Genomic DNA, 13,539 nt, shown 5'->3' on the forward strand with positions numbered 1-13,539 from the left:
GGGCAGCAATCCTGAGATTAGCATCCTTGAGGTCCTGCTTTTTAACTTCTTTCCTAACTCCATATACTCTTCAGGACCACATTCAAGAAACAAAATCTCCATTTCCTGCACCAGTTCCTCAGGCAGCCATTCATCTTGCCTAATTTCCTATTCCCTACCTTACAAGCATATGGCACTGAGAATAATCCACAGATTACCCTCGTGTGCTGTTTTTTAGTGTGGATGAAGGGGGTTCAAGTTGAGTTGGAAATTTGAAGGGTGGATGGGTATAAGTTAATTGATTGATAGTTGGGGAGGATTAAGTGAGAAACATCTGCAGTTACTTCCAGGATGGAAATGGAGAGCGGGTACAAGAAAATGCCAAGTGAAGATGTTACATACAGACAGGTTCCAGTGCAGCCTCCTTAGGCCAGAATATGCCTTGATAGCGCATCTATAAGTAATGCCGAAGCAAGCCTCACAAGAGTAGACCACCCATGAGTAGAAGGTGTTCAAACCTGTTTTGTAAGCCATTGGATGCCCACATGTAAAGAAGATCTGAGATGAAAATAGCAGGAGCTAGCAAGCAGAAGAAAGTGCTCTGAACTTGTTAAAGTTTTGTTCTGTTTGGCACAATGCCTGTAAAATGGCCGCAGTGCAAACATACTTCAAGGCCAATGTTTCAGATGTTGAATCTTTTACCAAAACTGACCAAAGGTCTTCAAATCCTGTCGATGTTCTTTCACACACATATATTCCTGTGTCTGTACAGCTCTGAATCTGTTTCAGAAAAATTCCACAGGACTGCTGACAGCATCCTTGAGATTCTGTGTAAAGCCACACATCATGTATGGATCAAAGCTGATTTCAGTTTGACAGAGTAAAGTCAGTGAGCTCTTTTTTTTGCTGTCATGCTGTCTCTTCATAATTCTAGATTAACCTCTCGCTGAGCTAGTTATTTGCCCATGGATTTTTTTCATCACAGGGCGAGATATGCTCAATCCAACCCACAGCCTGCACTTCACCTCCAGTTAATTATGTGTCTATCTTTTTTGGCAGTGTCATCAGAGCAGGAGCAGTGCTCGTCTTCCACCCTTCCAGAAGTTGGAGAGGGATGCAAGAGATGACTAGACTTCAAGTGATAGAAGATCAGCCAATGCACCCTACACACCACAATGGCATTTGATAGCTCACACCTATCAAAGACCTATGGTATTGCTTTAAAAAGTTGAAAGGATTAAAATAATCAAAGATATAAATAATTATTTTAAAAGTAGAAAGTAACACCTTTTGTTACAAACATTATGTTGCTCATTTATAATTACAAATGAATTAAAATATAGCAAATTAAAGAAAAAAAACCCACTGCTTACAGCTTCTGATAAACATCAATGACCCCATGCAAATAAATGGATTTGCTTCGTGTATACCAGCCATGGCTGTGTATAGGTAAGAAGCAAAATGAATCTGCCCCCTCAGCTCGACAATCTGTAATGATTGCTGGACTAACTGGTGAATGCAGCAGTAGTGTGGTGGTACATCACCAGCCTACTGCAGGGGGAAAACCTCTGTACCTGTAGGAGTGTAAGGGGACAGGACAACACCTGGCTGGCTGTCAATCAGTCGGCCTGAAGGGATCAAGCCCCACCCGGTCAGGTGTCAATCCCCCTCTGGGATATAAGCTTGCACCGGCCTCCTGAGGCCTCACTCAGAGTTGCTGCAGCCACAGCCAGCCTGGCGCTGTGGAAATCTTTGTAGATTAAAGCCTGTTGTACAGTCTTTATCTTTTGTGTGTCTGATTCTGGCTAACAGTGCACCACAAGTAGAACAAGCGATTAGAAGGGGTGGTATGTGATTTCAATACTGCCAGACTTAGATACAACTCAATGTTTATTTACTAAAGGCAGAGTTAAATCTGGCATCACATACAAAATACTAAGTAGTGTTGTGTTTATGGGCATGCACATGCAGATGTGTTTGGGTCAGAGATTGGTTACAGCTGCAACATAATGTCTATTCATGCAGCAATTAAAATACTGGAATAATTTGTCAGTGGCATTCTGCGACATCTGTAAAACTTTTTAACAACCCATTGCTCATGAGGGAAATAAAGAGGTGGTAAAATCTGCAGCTGATGTGGTATTTTTATTTGATTGACTGCAGCTCCAGGACTGTAAAAGATACATAATGTTTTGAGTATTAAAATAAAATACTGTATAGGCATAAAGTATTGTCCCTTCCTGAATTCTTCATAATGTCTACCATAAGGAATGAAAGAAAAATATCCTCACTGTCTGAAATTCTGAAATTCATGAAATGAAAACCTTGGATATTCATTGACACTTGAAAATAAAACATTTTTCTCTGGAACAAAAATACTCAATTTTTGTGGACAAATGTGAACTTGATCTTTAATTTTAAGCAATTTTGATTTATGTAGCAGTGAAAATAAATCTACAATTTGTATAATTGATAAATTCACTGAAGGCATTACAGTTTTCCAACTTGGAAAGGCCTGTGATAAGAGCAAATTAACAACAAGAATTCCTCTGATTTGGAACTAACCCAATTTGGTTTCCTTCCAAAAGTAATTATTTTTTTCATTGTTTTTTAGATAAAGCCTAACTGAAGCAAATCATTATTTCTTATTAGGATTCCTGGTTTGTATTTTATCAGTATAATTCTATTTATTCACGAAATAAATTCTATTTATTCATGCCCTTGTTTCTTCAAAAATTGCAAAGTTTAATGGAAATGAAAAGCTTCAATGGCATCATCCTTTTAATAAAATGTGATTTTTTTTCATGATAGAATTGTGCCAGCAAACCTACATTCAAAATCATTAATACTTTATTGAATAACTAATATACTTTTTGCAAACTTCAGGATCTTTTTATTCTTGATTTTCTTCTTATTTTCAATGTATTATTAAACAGAGTCTGCTATTAATAAACAAACGTAGGCCCAGAATGGTAAATCTGAAATAGTTTTCAATCACATCTGAGTTACAGTGAGGTTAATGACAAATAAGAGAGGTACATGGGAAGTCTTCTTCCAATGCAAAGTAATTCTTAATATTGGAGAATGATGTCGATTAAAAAAAAATCATATCAAAAAAATAATAATAATTAAAGGCCCTGAGGTGATACAATACCATTAGTGCTGGGTCTGCAAAACGTGAAACACCACTGAATGTAATCTCACAATTGTGACGCTCAGCAAGTAACTGTTATCCAAACTCTCCCATCACTTTCACACTGATGCACAGACAGAATAGCTGAAACCAAATGCAAGACTTTCAAATCAACAGGAAGTAACACTATCTTGATTTTGTCAAGAACAGATTGTTTAAACTTTTCAGTTAATAGCATTTCAAATATCAGCAGCACTTTTAATTTTTAAATACCTGTATTTTTTAAAAGGCCACAGGGCACAAATATATTTTCAGTGTGTGATGTGACAAAGGATATTTTATGGTGAGTAAATGGCCATTACTTATACAAAAGTAGGATCAGAATAAGAATTTATTGTCATGAACATGTCACAAAATTTGTTATTTGATGGAAGTATTACAGTGATTTGCTATAAATTACATTTTAAAATACATGAATTAGTGCAAAAGAAGAGAAGGTGAGGTAGTGTCTGTGATTCATTGTCCATTCAGAAATCTGAAGGATGAGGGGAAGAATCTGTTTTTGTGCCACTGAGTGTTTGTCTTCAGGCTCCTGTACTTCCTTCTTGATGGTGGCAGTGTGAAGAGGGCATGGCCTGGGTGGTGAAGGCCCATGAAGATAGAGGGTGCTTTCTTAAGACACTGCCTCTTGTCGATATCCTCATTGGAGGACATCCACAAGATTTTTCTCTAATGTTTTGCAGCAAATGTAAGAGAATTACTGGACATGATTGATCCAGGATTGCTTATCGGAGAAACTTTACAATATCTGGGGGGAAAAATACCTGCAAATGCTCCTCAAATCATTATGACATATTACATAATTTTACTACATTAAAGGATCTATATGAGTTTTCTATTACCAACTATCTGTGAAACAATTACAAAACATTTTTTGTAATGAGAATGTTGAGATCATATTGTCATATACATACTAATGGCCCAAAATTCTTACTTGGTATAGACACACAGCTATGTAAACTACACCAACTAGAATAGTATAAATTCAATTACCACAATATGACAAGACAGAAAGAAGAGATAATACCTATAAGAAGATAGATAAATATTCATACTTGCAGCTAAGGCAAAGAAAAAACATCTTTTGGTGGAATAATTTATGGTTAGGATTAAGGTAGAACAGGGAGGTTCAAGGGTTTGACAGATCTTAGAAAGAACCTATTCTTGAACCAAGAGGTGCTGCACTTCAGGCATCTTCACCTTCTGCCATTGACTTCCAACTCCCTATAGCCCCTTTCACACTTCTCAGGGCTTGATGGCTTGTGAGGGTTCACCCTCTTGAATGATGTTGTGACGTCATCCTCAGAGACAGATATCACAGGGTCCTCACCCTTTTCAGGGATTATAGTAAGTACTGTTTGGTTCTTCTTCTCAAAGTGGGCATAGAAGGTGTTCAGCTCATCGGGTAGTGAAGCATCGCTATCATGTTTGGCCCCGCTTAGTAGGCTGTAATGGCCTGCACTCTCTGCCATAGCTGGCGTGTATCTGTCTCTGTCTCTAGCTTCCTCTGGAATTTGCATTTTGCCTCAAAGGTGGCCTTCCACAGGTCGTACCTGGACTTCTTGTCAAGATCTCAATCGCCGGCCTTAAATGCCCTTGTCTTCACACTCAGCAGCTGCAGATTCTCTGATTCATCCAGGGCTTCTGGTTGGGGAACACCCGGTATGTGTGCGTGCCATGCAAGTCTTGATGAAGTCAGTGACACGCATTGTATATTCACACAAGTCTATGGATGAATTCTTGAATATGTTCCAGTCCACCAATTGAATGTAATCCTGCAGATGCTCCTCCATCTCCTTTGACCATACCTTCGCCGTCTTCACCACTGGTGCTATGGTCTTCAGTCTCTGCTTGTACAGTGGGAGTAGAAGTGCAGCCAGGTGATCAAACTTGCTGAAGTGTGATTGTGTTATGGCTCACTATGTGTTTTTCATGGTGGTGCTATAGTGGTCGAGTGTGTTGTTTCCCCCTGGTCTCACATATGATATGTTGGTGGTAATTTGTTGGAGACTTTTTTAGGTTGGCCGGATTGAAGTCTCCCACAATAATTGGGAAGGCATCAGGATGTGCTCTCTCATGGCTGTTTATCACAGTGCTCAGTCCCTCCAGTTCCAGCCTGATATTAGCCTGGGGCGGAATGTACACAGCGACCAGGATAATGGCAGGTAGAATGGGCGACACTTGATCGCCAGATGTTCCAGGTCAATACAGGGACACCCCAAGGATGAGTGCTTAACCCACTGCATCTACTCTACTCACAACAGGCACAATTCCAATGCCATCTAGAAATTTGCCGATGACACCGCAGTTGTCGGCAGGATCACAAACGGCACTGAGAAAGCGTCCAGGAGGGAGATCGATCAGCTCTTTCAATAGTATAATGATTACAACATTGCACTCAACGTCACCAAAACCAAGGAGATGATTGTGGACTTAAGGAGGAAGTCAGGTGAACATGACCCAGTCCTCATTGAGGACTCAGAAGTGGTGAAGGTCTTCAAATTCCTGGGTGTCAACATCTCCGAGAATCCGTCCTGGAGCCTCCACATTTATGCAATCACAAAGAAGGCTCGCCAGCGGCTAAAAACAGATTTAAATGATCCAAATTTTTTAAAAACCTAACTTTTCAAAACAAGTCTACTTTTTTTTAAATCAAGGTCAAAGACACCATTCAAATGATTGTGGAACCTTTAGATAATGTGAAGGATTAGAACAAAGAGTAAACTCTGCTATTAACCTGTGCCCTGAGCTCAGATGCTTTGTATTTCATTCCAGCACAATCCATATTTCCTCACTTTTATGTGGAAGTCAAAGACATATAAAACTGAAGAGGGCAAATGAAAAGGCATTCTCAGCAGAACTGCCAGCCAGAAAGTTGCAAGATCCAATGGACATGTCAATGGACATGCAATATCAGAATGGACATGTCAAGAGAAGTGAATGGAAAATGCATCAATCCCTCTTGTTTGCTTACAGGTTACACCCTTTAAATTAAAACTTTCTATCAAGCATTTCCCATTTACAATTGCAAAAGCAAAAAGAACTTCATTTTTGGGGCACAGGGTTTTCTGGGAAATGCATAAGGGAACCATTTTCCATTTACTCAGACTCGAATCATACTAGAGGAATTAAAAGATATTATTAGCACATCTAAATGGAAAACAGATGTTGCTATTAAATACACTTGAAGCCAGAAACAAGTCTAAACTTTTGAGATTTCAGTTATGTAAGAAAATGCAAGGCATATTCTGCCAAATAAAAAGTACAGAGTTTATTTTAATGCCAATTCAGTCAGGAATATAATCTCGCCTAAAAGATGTTGTGGGCTGTGCAAGAATAACAATTAAGTGGATGAAAAAACTGACACATGCACATAATGCTATAAACTACAAATGCTGAGCTATCAAAAAGGGGCAGACCTGCAAAAGTCAGGATTATTAACCTTGAGAAAAATAAAGGATCTCAAGAGCATAACAGAAATATCAGCAGTAACGTTTTCATTCTGTTTTGGTTTCAGGGCAAAGAGATTACATTGCTAAAGTAGTCAACATAAATTTAGGGTTGTGACAATAACATTTCTGTTATTGCAAATTTATAATGATTCTTTTATAGAAATAGAATTTAAGAAAAAAAGGCAGGCAAAAACCCATTTAATTCCATGATATAATGTTAAGCAATTTTTCTTTTCTATCTTAGTGTTGTTAGGTTTAAAATTGGATAAAATTAATGTGGTTGACTTGGTTTAAGCAAATATGAACAATTTAAATATTAAGCAAAATAATACTTCCAATGAGCAAACCCTATTATGGTTGACAAAATAAATATCTCTAATGTTCAGCCAAACTCTGATTTTCCATTATATTTCTTTGCTTAAACATTGGAAGGACCTATCTCTTTGTATTTAGCTCAGCCACAATCAATAATTAACCAATAATTTCATCATCTTCTCCAGTTCCTATCACAAACTAATCCAGACTATTTAAAATTTCAGAACCCAGTTAAATGGTACCAATCATTTGACAGCAACATTAAGAGTGTCTATTTCAACCATCCCATCAGGCATCTCTGAAGAAGCCCCCATCTATGGTATAGCTCTCTTCAAATTTTATCACTCTAGTACTTTGCTGATCACATGTTTACTATATGCTACTAACTCAGATCCTTTTCATTATCAACTCTCCTTGACTATAACTGATCATTCCCATTATCACCTTTGCCTGACTGATTCCTTATGGGATGTCAACTAATCTCCTTTGAGAAGACGAGGATGAACTGTCTTCCTGAGCCCTTGTAGTCCTTGATGAGAATCACCTCCCACAGTGCTGTCAGGTCATGTGAATATTTGGCCCAGTCACAAAGAAGGAAGAATTATATAATTCCAAGTTGTGATTCTATGTGATTTAGAACAGAAGTTGCAGGTATTCCCAGACACAACTGCCACCTCTCCCCTGTATTTTTAAAAAAACTTTATTTATTCATTCAAAAAACAAATATGACATATGCAGCAATTAAACATGAACATGAACGTTTTTTTTATATATATAGAAAAAAAAAGAAAAGACGCCCCCCCCCCACTTCAGCCAACTCTCCTAAGGAGAGCCATAAAAAAAGAAAAAAGAAAGAATATTAAAGAAAAAGTTAAATATACATATTAAGATCTAATCAATATAAATTGAAATGTAAATATTCCGAGTACAACAGCCACTTATTAATAAAAAAAATTATAATTATCATGAGAAACATACATAATTTTTTCCATTATTAAACAATATTTCATCTCGTTATGCCATCTATTAATATCAATCATATTTGTATCTTTCCATGTACTAGCAATACACTTTTTCGCTACGGATAAAGCTAAATATACAAAAGCAAGCTGAAATTTATCTAATCCCAAGCCTTTCAGAGGTTGCAAACTACCCAATAAAAATATTGTTGGATCTAAAATTATTTTAATCTGATACAGGTATTCTAAAAACGATTGAATTTTCTTCCAGAAAGATTGTATATGTATACATCACCAAACAGCATGAAAAAAAGTTCCAACCGTATCACCACATCGAAAACACAAATCTGATTCATTAAAACCATATTGTTTAAATTTTTCAGGTGTCAAATATAATTGATGTAAAAAATTGTAATTAATCAGTGCATAACATGCATTTATCAATCTAGTTACACTATCATAACAGATATCTAATCAATCATCTTCAGAAAAAATAAAACCAATATCCGCTTCCCATTTAATTCTAGATGTATCCCAACCCTTTTTATCCATACCATCCTGTAATATTTGATACATAGATGAAATATAAACCTTCTCTGGTACCTTTATAAGAAAAGTCTCAAATTTAGCTATTTTAGGTAAAATCATATCTCTACCAAACATACATTTTACCAAAGATCGAATTTAATAATAAAGAAATAAAGAGTTCTTATCAATACCAAAATCTTCCCTCATCTGATGAAAAGATAAAAACTTACCCTCTTTAAGACAATCTCCCAAATTTTTCACAGCTTTAAATCTCCAATGCAATAAACTTTGATTATGTATTGAAAAAGAAATAAGTTGATTATTATACAATGGAGTCAAAGCCGATAATTTACCCCTAGAGCCTGTCATTTTATTTTTCTTTATTCATAACTTCATCAAATGTTTTAGTATAGGCACATTATATTGTTGTAACAAATTTATATTCCACCTAAACAAAAATTGATGTATTTCAAATTCAAATACACTTGCCATCTCAATTTTAGCCCAACTAGGAGGCCTTACCAAATCCATCAATAAACTAATAAATTTAAGTTGGGCTGCCTCATAATAATTTTGAAAATGTGGTAAGTGTAGTCCCCCTAACTCATATTTCCAAGTTAATTTATTCAAAGCTACTCTTGAAAATTTACCCCTCCATAAAAACTCCCTAACCATTTTATTCAAATCTCAAAAAAATTTTTATCAAGTAAATACGGAATAGATTGAAACAAATATTGTATACGTGGAAAGATATTAATCTTAATTGTATTTATCCTTCCCTTTAAATTAATAGGTAAATCTTTCCATTTAATCAAATCAGTTTTAATTTTTTTCATTAACGGAGCATGATTTAATTCATATAAAGATTGATAATTAACATTCAAAATTATACCCAGATATTTAATTCAATCAGTCCACTTCAAATTAATAATATTCTTATAAACTGAATAATCTCCTTCACTTACTGGTAATATTTCACTTTTTTCCTAATTAACTTTATATCCAGAAAGACATCCATATTGTATTAAACATTCCTTCAAATGCAAAAGTGACTGAGCTGGGTTTATTAAATACACCAATACATCATCAGCAAATAAATTAATTTTATACTTCTCATCTAAAACTTTCATACCTTGTATCTGTGTATTTTGTCTTATCAACTGTGCTAAAGGTTCAATCACTAATGCAAACAAAGCTGGTGATAAAGGACAACCTTGACGAGTTGATCGAGTTATCTTAAAAGATTCCGAAATCAAACCATTCGTCAATACTCTAGCTACTGGTTTACTATATAGAGCCCTAATCCAACCAATAAAAGAAGGACCAAACTTAAACTTTAAACAAAAAATTCCATTCAACTCTATCAAATGCTTTTTCTGCATCTAAGGATATCACCATCGGGTGATCTAAAGATTGTCGAAATCTATTAATCAAACTAATCATCGCAAAATGTTATCTGAAGCATATCTATTCTTTATAAAAACTGTTTGATCAATATGAATCAACTTGGGTAAAAATTTAGCCTATCTATTCGCTAATATTTTAGCTATTATTTTATAATCTACATTTAACAATGAAATTGGTCTATATGAAGATACTTTCAAAGGATCTCTATCTTTTTTAGGAATTACTGTAATTAAAGCACTAGAACAAGACTCAGGTAATTCATAATGTTCTCCAACTTGACATAATACATCCCCAAACACTGTAGATAAATCATCATAAAAAATTTTATAAAATTCAACCGAAAATCCATCATCACCAGGCGATTTACCGTTCAGCATTTCCAGCATAGTCATTTTAATTTCTGAATCAGTAAATGGTTCTTCTAACTCCTGTATATCTCCATCCTCTAATATTGGTAAATTCAACTGTGATAAAAAAAGATCAATCGATCCAGTTTCCTGTTTTCCTTCAGATGTATATAACTTTTTATGAAATGAATAAAATTCATTATTAATCTCACAAGGTTTATAAGTAATAAGAGAATTCCATCTAACAGCATTAATAGTCCTCGATATCTGTTCTTTCTTTAATTGCCATGCCAATACCTTATGTGCTTTCTCTCCCCATTTGTAATACTGTTGTTTAGTCATATTAATCACACATTCAAATTGATAAGATTGCGAAGTATTATATTCCAATTTCAGCCTAGATAATTCTATTTTCTGATCTTCTGTAGCATCTTTCTGAAATTCCTTTTCTAACTCATCGATCTGTTTCTCTAAATCAAGTCTCTGGTTTAAATGATTCTTTTTCATTTTAGAAGTATAACAAATTATTTGTCCTCTCAAATAGGCTTTCATATTATCCCATGATACTTTGAACAGAATTGGAATTTTCTTTTTTCAAAAAAATCAATAAATTCCATATTTTTAACAACATTGTATTAAATCTCCATCGATAAGGTATTTGAATTTTCTCAGAAGTTTCATATGTAAAATATAACAGAGAATGATCTGAAATCACCCTACTTTTATATTTCACTTGTTGTATTTTCCCTTGTAAATGTGCCGATACTAAAAAGAAGTCAATCCTTGAAAATGATTCATGTCTTAATGAATAAACGGAAAAATCTTTCTCTGTCGGATTAAGACGTCTCCAAATATCTACTAAATTAAGATCTTTCATCAACGCTTGGACCCGAATTGCCATCTTGGATTTTTTAACTTTCTTTGGAGATTTATCTAATAAAGGTTCAAAAACACAATTAAAATTACCACCAACTAAAATATTATCATTAGCCTGACCCAAACATAAAAATGCATCTGAAATAAATATTTCATCATCTGCATTTGGGGCATAAATATTAAGTAAAGTCCAAAATTCACTAAAAATCTTACAATTAAATTTAAGAATACATCCTGCCTTTTCCTCCATTGATTGTAATTCAAAAGATAAATTTTTATGTATCAAAATTGCTACACCTTTAGCTATAGAATTAAATGAAGAATATACATGCCCAACCCAGTCCCTTTTTAATTTCATGCTTTCCTTCACATTCAAATGTGTTTCTTGTAAAAAGGCAATAGCAATTTTCATTTTCTTAATATACGCCAAGACTTGCTTATGCTTAATCGTACTATTTAATCCTCGAACATTAAAAGTAGCAAACCTCAACTTTGACATATCTACTATTATTACTAAATACCAATAATATCTTTATATAAAAACTCAAATCAATGTATATAGGCCCTCCAATAGAAAAAAATCACAAATGAAATGAAAATTAAAAAAAAAAGAACCCCCCCCCAAAAAAAAAACTACCAAAAGATAGTAATCCCCTAAACAAAAATTGGGTGTGGGTCACCCTCCATGGCTGATGACTAGTAAAGAACTTAGTGCAAATCTCTCCCTCCCCAGACAAACAATCAATAACATCAAAATATCATAATAACAAAAGAAAAAATAGAATAAGAGAATTCTTCTTTTCATCCAGAAGATTCCAATCTCGAAGATCCCATTTCAGAAGGAGGTAGACTCTTTCCATTCCCGTTTTTCCCATTTCTTCCGTTTCCAGAGCAACCTGTATGGTAATTATTTGAAGGGCGAGATTTTGTGGTACATTTTGTGGTACATTTTGTAAAAGACACACGCTGCAGTGATATTTCAAATGGACTTGATGGTGTTATTAGCTCATTTGGTGTTATTGGAATTACATTCACCCACTCAAATACTCTTGACTAATGCTTTATGTCCTGAATTAGAACTCGATCACTGTTCCTTGTTTTTTCTGGATTAAATCATGGAACTGTGGCAACATCTTTACTTTATCTCTATATTATCTACTGGGTGCAAATGACCAACACAAGAATGAGTATTATCTAGTGGTGAAACACTATAATGGAGCAGCTGGTTTTCCTTTATATCTGTTTTTTAAAATCTTGCTTTCATTCTAATAATCTTTTTTATGTTGAATTAAACTGTTGAATTTAAACTGTATTTCTATTCTTTGGGTAAAGTTTTTATACATGTTTAATAGGCAATTTGTGATTGGACGCCTTTATGCAGTAGATACATATCATCAACTTTTCTGGGTGTGCAGTGGGAAATATCCTCACTCCCTTCTCTGCAAGTGATTGGAATCAGTGGCAATGTTAATCATCATAATGTGCATCCATGTCTCAGAAGAGTCATGAGTCATGACCACAAGTATCGGCATTTACAGACAGAACAAAGCCAGTTGAAGCATTATTTACTGGATCTGTCCATTCTGAAGTACTGAAGACAACTTGAAATCTTCTGAGAAGAGCCAAATGTCTTTGATATTTGAGTAAAGGGTCTCCATCTTCTTCAGAGATTTGGGTGGGGTTGGAGGGATCCCAGCATTTTGATTCTTGACCCAATTGTCCTCTTCAGCAGGGTTTAATGTTTCTTTGGTGGTCAGAGAGCATGTGTCCTCTGCCATTACCAACCTGACATCACCAGCAAAAGGTGATCTAAATCTGTAGCCCGACTGAAGCAGCAGTTCTGCTTTGATAAAAAAAGAATTTACCAATTAAAATTCATAATGTTGTGACTGATTCAGTAGGGAGATATGTAATGGTAAACTGTCAAATATATTTGGAATTTTGGACACTTTTAAACCTGTATGCCTCTAATGTAGATGATGAAAGATTCTTAACTTGGAAGAAGCCACGTGAAAATATCTTAGTTGGAGGAGATTTTAATTTTTGTTTAGATCCACTATTAGATAGATCAACTTGAGGTATGACAAGATCTAGTGTGGCTAAAATGATGTTAGTTTTGATGAAGGATTTGAATTTAATAGACATATGGAGAAGGATACATTCTGGAGCTGGGGTAATCAATCTTTTAATTTTTAATCTTTAATTTAGACATGCAGCACAGTAACAGGCCATTTCAGGCCACATGTACGTACCAGGAGTGTAGGTTAATTGCGCGCCACAGACACATAGGCTGAAATGGCCCATTACTGTGCTGTTTGTCTAAATTAAAAATCTAAAATTAAAAGGTTGACCACCCCTGTTCTTGAGAAAAGGATTATTCTTTTTATTCAAATTTGCATGATTCTTATTCTAGAATTGATTTATTTCTGATTTCAGCACAGAATTTTGGAAGTTGAATAAAAAAGCAAGAATTTTGTCTGATC

Source organism: Narcine bancroftii, chromosome 4, assembly GCF_036971445.1.
Source record: "Narcine bancroftii isolate sNarBan1 chromosome 4, sNarBan1.hap1, whole genome shotgun sequence".
NCBI classification, from domain to species: Eukaryota; Metazoa; Chordata; class Chondrichthyes; order Torpediniformes; family Narcinidae; genus Narcine; species Narcine bancroftii.